Here is a 5,780-nt window from a genome sequence, read left to right as displayed (position 1 = left end):
GGTCCGCGCCGGCGGGGCTCCGCGTCGCTCTGCCGGCCGCCTTCGCGGCTGCCGGAGTGGGCGGGCGGGGAGCGGTGGGGGGGACCGGCGGCGGGAGGGGCTCGGTGGGGCGGGGCCTCCACCCTCCTCTTTCCACAGCCACCGCCAAGGCCCGCGCCCCGCCCGGTCCGCGCGCCCAGCCCGGCCTCGACGTCGGCCTCCCTCCCCGAGACCCATTCCGAGACACCCCCATAACCACACACATCCCAGGCAGCTTGTCCCCCATTCACCCTTACGCACCGGTGCCTGTGCCCGTGAGCCCCATACCCTCAAGAGCTGCCGTCTAGGGGAACACAGATCGGGCCGCAGAGAAGGAGGGGATGGAGTTTTGGGGGAAGGGGCGGCAGGGAGGTTGTGGCCTATCATTGAGCAGTCAGAGAGGGCTTCCTGAAAACAGTGACCTAAGCTGAGGAAGGAGGATTTACTGGGAAGAGAAAGAAGGGGTGGTCGTGATTGGCACATTCGGGTTTAGGGAGGTGAGCTTATGTGCTCAGAGGCAGACAGGAGCTGGATGCTGCCAGATACTGTAGGCCATGCTGAAGCTGGTTAGAAATCACCTTCAGGAAAGTGGGAGCCACAGGAGACGTAGTCAGAAGCACAGTGACTGCTCAGAGTCGTGTTTAGCAAGAGCCCTCTGACTTCTATGTGGAAGAAGATAGAAGCTGCTGGAATAATCCTGGGTGGTCCACGGAGGTGGACAGGGGGGCCCCATGGGAAGGGCCAAGTGTGAAGAGAACGAAGGAGGGGATTAGGCAGGATTTGGAGTGGGGGTGAGGGAGCCAGAAAAGGGAGGTACTGAGGACGGTTACCAGGTTGCTGGCTAGGCAACGGGGGAGGGGAAGTGGTGGTCCAGGAGAAGGAGGATGGTTGGATGAATTGAGTTGGATGTGCCTGTGGGATTTCCATGTAGCCACAGGGAGTGAGACTTCAGGGCTAGGGATTAGTTCATGCTGTACAGAGGGTGACTGATGCCACAGGGGCAATGCCCAGGGAAGGAGTGCAGGGAGAAGAGGAAGCACAGGCCATGACATGAGGATGGTCAACATTCAAAGGGCATGCAGAAGAAGAGGGTCAGTAAAGGACACCAAGCAGGTGCATCCTGGGAGTGGGAGGAAACTAAGACAGCAGTGAATCAGAAGGCAAAGGCAGAGTGTTTCTAGAAGGCCAGAAAGGTCTCCAGGGTCAGGTGTTACAAAAGAGCATCCTCTAGGACTGGCAATTAGGGGCTTGCAGTTGAGGTTGGAAGCAGGGTCCAAAGCACCAGCCACAGGGCCAGACATGGCCGCGTGGTCCAGAAAAGGAGAAGGGAAGGCCCAAGGCTGCCTGTGTCTGGGTCTGGGCCTATTTCCATCGCCCCTTCCCCCTCCTGCTGCCTGCCCTCTGAGGGCCTCCCACTTTGCTGTCCCTCTGCCAAGGTACACACCAGCCCCACCACTCCTTAATGGGGCCTCTCACCCTCACCCACCTCCAGAGCCTGGGCCCACTCCTGTTCTACTACTCAGATGGGGGGGCAGTAAGGAGTCTGAGTATGGCCTCTTGGCCTGAGCCAGCCCAGAGGGACTGAAGGGGAACAAGGCTGGGGTACTCTCTGAGGAAGGGGACGGGACCTACTTGGCAGGTACCTAAGAGGACTGGCTGGGGTGGAGAGCTGGGACCTTCCCCCAGAGCTGGTGTGAAAACCAGGCCCCTGATGGGGATCAGATGGGGGTTGAATGTTCAGGGAGGGGGTGAGAGCTAAGCAGCAGAGACTGAAGGTTGATAGTGTGAACTGTAAAGTTAGACTGTCTGGGCTCAAGTCCAAGAGCCAGATCTCACCAGCTATGTGCCCTTGAGCAAGTTACCTAACCTCTGGAGCCTCAGTTTCCTCATCTGAAAAACTCTCATAGGCCTGTTATGCTTATTGTCAGTATTAAATTCATGAGTCCTCATAGAGCATTAACCCTGTGAGGTTTTTTAAACTGAATTTAGAGAGAGAAGAAAGGAGAGAGAGAGAGAGAGAGAAACATCGATCTATTCCTGTATGTACCCTGACCAGGAAAATCAATCTGTTCTTGTATGTTCCCTGACCTAGAATTGGAAATCAGAAACAGGGAATCAAACCAGCAACCTCTGCACATCAAGTTGATGTTCTAACCAACTAAGCTATCTATCACGGCGAGTATGAGCTCTCCTTGGGGGGGGGGGGAGCTCAGTGAAGGCGAGATGGTGGAGCAAGCAGGCAAGTGAGGGGGTGCACAGTGCTGAGGGAAGGGGCATGCATGGGCTCCACACACACAGACACTCAAACATGCTCACCAGTCCCCCATGATCTCAGCCCTGACTCGTTTCATAAACTTTCCCGAGCCTCTCTGGCCTAGTTCTACGTGGCACACACCCTTCCCAGACCCCTCCCTTGTTTTATCCCCTGCCAAATGCCCAGCAAGGACAGAGGGCTCTAGCTCTTCTCCTTTCAACCAGCCCTGGGAGGCCTGACCCGTTGTCTTGTGGCCCCAGTGTCCACTGGACAACCCACCCCACCCTCACCCAAGGTGCACCTCTGCTTCCCATCCTCCAAGGGAGGCTGAGACAGCCATGCTATGACCTGCCACAGCTGCCTCTTTGTGCAGCAAACCTCAAGGCAGGAAATGATCGTCTTGAAGCCAGAAGTCTTGTAGACTATCCCACCCAGGCTTACCTCTGGGGTAGGCCAGCCCAGACTCCCAGCCATGGTCCCCATCCCACCTGCCAAGGGCTTCTGCCTTCGGTCTGTATCTGGTGGTGTCTGGATTTCAGTGGGTCAGGTTTGTGCTTTGTCTGGTTACCTACTGTGTGGCCTTGGACAACTTGCTGTGTCTCTCTAGGCTTCAGTTCCCTCAGCCACAAGAATCCAAGACTGGCAGAAAGAATTCAAGAACTGTTCTATGCCTGAGCAGAGGTATTGGATAGGGTGGTTGGTTAAATTGAACTAGGTAAGTTATGTAACCTGCTTAGCACGGCCCCTGGCTAAGCTGGTGCTGGCACCTGCCTCGTGGTTCCAAGCATGGGCTAAGGACTCAAGCAGAGCTGGGTTTGGATCCCAGTTCTGCCTCTTTGTGACTGTGGGCAAGTGACTTCATTTGTCCAAACCTCAAATTTCACCACTTTAAAAGGGGGATAGTGCCAGACTAGGCGGTGGTGCAGTGGATGGAGCATCGAACTGGGATGCAGAGGACCCAGGTTCGAGACCCTGTGGTCACCAGCTTGAGCGTGGGCTCATCTGGTTTGAGCAAGAGCCCACCAGCTTGAACCCAAGGTCGCTGGCTCCAGCGGGGGGTTACTCAGTCTGCTGAAGGCCCGCGGTCAGGGCACATATGAGAAAGCAATCAATGAACAACTAAAGTGTCGCAACAAAAACTGATGATTGATGCTTCTCATCTCTCTTCGTTTCTGTCTGTCCCTATCTGTCCCTCTCTCTGACTCTCTCTCTCCCTCTCTCTCTCTCTCTCTCTCTCTGTAAAAATAAATAAATAAATAAATAAATAAATAAATAAATAAATAAATGGAGGATAGTGATAGACCTTAATGACAATGGCTAAACCTTACTGGGCTTTACATAGATTACTCATTTTACACTCACTACAACCCTTCGAGGTTGGTGTTGTCATTGTCCTCACTTTGTAGACGGGAAAACTGCAGTGCAGACCGATGAACTGACTCCCCTATGTTCACAGGGGTGGGAAGCAGGTGAGCTGGGAATTCAGGCAGGCTGGCTCCCTGGCCTTCCCCTCCCCCACCGTGCTATAGGGCCTCCTGGAAGGGACTTAACACAAGCCTAGCACACAGTAACGACTAAGGAAGTGTTAGTAATTGTTATCACTTTTTACCACATTCTTCCCGTTTCTTCTCAATTTCTATCTTGATCTCTAGAAATAAGAAACTCTCTGGGCTCCAACCACCTCACCCTGTGTCGGAGCCTGGGAGGGCCTGGATGGAACCTTTCTCTTGCCACCCCTTCCACCTGTCTGGCAAGCCAAAGGAAGAAAGGGATGTTTGCACAGATGTGCGGCCAGGGGTGTGCAAATAGCTTCGGGAGGGGTGTGGTGCTGGTAAACTCCACTCCCCCAGGGCCTTGCTGACACTGCACCCTCCATCCTCACACTTGCCTTCCCACACCTACTAAGGACCTGCTTCTACAGTCCCTGGGAAGTCCTTCCTTCTGTCTAGCCCTCCTTCCCTCTTTCCAGTCGCCAGAGGCCTCACCTAGGGGACTGGAGAAATGCAGGCCACCTCCAGCAGCCCCCACCAGTCTCCTCACCTCTACCCATAGAATCTCTCAGCCCCATCCTCAAAAATCCCAGTAAGGCCCTGGCCGGTTGGCTCAGCGGTAGAGCGTCGGCCTAGCGTGCGGAGGACCCGGGTTCGATTCCCGGCCAGGGCACATAGGAGAAGCGCCCATCTACTTCTCCACCCCCACCCCCTCCTTCCTCTCTGTCTCTCTCTTCCCCTCCCGCAGCCAAGGCTCCATTGGAGCAAAGATGGTCCGGGCGCTGGGGATGGCTCTGTGGCCTCTGCCCCAGGCGCTAGAGTGGCTCTGGTCGCAACATGGCGACGCCCAGGAGGGTCGCAACATGGCGACGCCCAGGATGGGCAGAGCATCGCCCCCTGGTGGGCAGAGCGTCGCCCCCTGGTGGGCGTGCCGGGTGGATCCCGGTCGGGCGCATGCGGGAGTCTGTCTGACTGTCTCTCCCTGTTTCCAGCTTCAGAAAAATGCAAAAAAAAAAAAAAAAAATCCCAGTAATGCAGTGGAAATTAAAGTTACCTTAAATATTCTAATCTCATAATAATTTTGTTTCAATCAACATCTAAATGTCACCACATGTGCCCAGACCACCCAGCAGCCCAGTTGGTGGTTTGGGGTGGGGGTGGGGGGGATCCTCTGGGGGCGAGGTCTGCAGGTCATTGAGTCCCTCCCTCAGCTTTCTCCTGGCCAGCCACAGGAAGCATGGCAGGCCACAGGTGGGGTCCCTTATACTCCTTTCCAAACAGCTGGGCTGGGGGCTGGCGATGCTCCCCAGGCAAGGGGATGCCAGGGCTTCAGGGGCGGGGTCTGTGTAGTCACACAGAGCTCCACACTCAGAAGGGCTTGGTTCCATTCCCTGCTGGGTCATCTTGAAGTTCATCATATGTTTCAATAATAATTTTTGAAAAAGGGGCTCTGCATGTCCATTCTTCCCTGAGCCCCCAGTATGTAGCCGGTCCTGGGGGAGCCCACATACTCCTTTCTCTCTCGGCCCTCCTCACTCCATTGTCACACTCAGTCAACACCCAATCAGTAAAAACTTACTGAGTACCTACTTTGTGCTGACAATTAGTGCTAGGTGCTTGGGGATACAGTGCTGAACAACACAAACATGGGCCTGATTTTGCAAAATGACCACCTGCACACACTCAGACCCTCATATATCTATACACATAGTTTTACAAGACAGTTTTCCTAATAAAGTCATGTTTCCAATTAGGGAACACTCAGCCTATGCCAGGAAATTAAATACTTCATCTTGTTTCATCCTCAAAACAGACAGCAAGGTCCAGGCCGGATATCGCAATTGGTTAGAACATCGTCCAGATACGCAAAAGTTGTGGGTTTAGGTCCAGGTCAGGGCACACACAGGAACAGATCGATGTTTCTGTCTCTCTCTCTCCCTCTCTCTCTCTAAAATCAATAAAATTAAAAAACAAAAAGCAGGACCTGACCAGGCAGTGGTGCAATGGATAGACCATCA

Source organism: Saccopteryx bilineata, chromosome 3 (assembly GCF_036850765.1).
Source record: "Saccopteryx bilineata isolate mSacBil1 chromosome 3, mSacBil1_pri_phased_curated, whole genome shotgun sequence".
In the NCBI taxonomy this organism is placed as follows: domain Eukaryota; kingdom Metazoa; phylum Chordata; class Mammalia; order Chiroptera; family Emballonuridae; genus Saccopteryx; species Saccopteryx bilineata.
The sequence above is the reverse complement of the archived record's forward strand: the minus strand, read 5'-3'. Positions refer to the sequence as shown.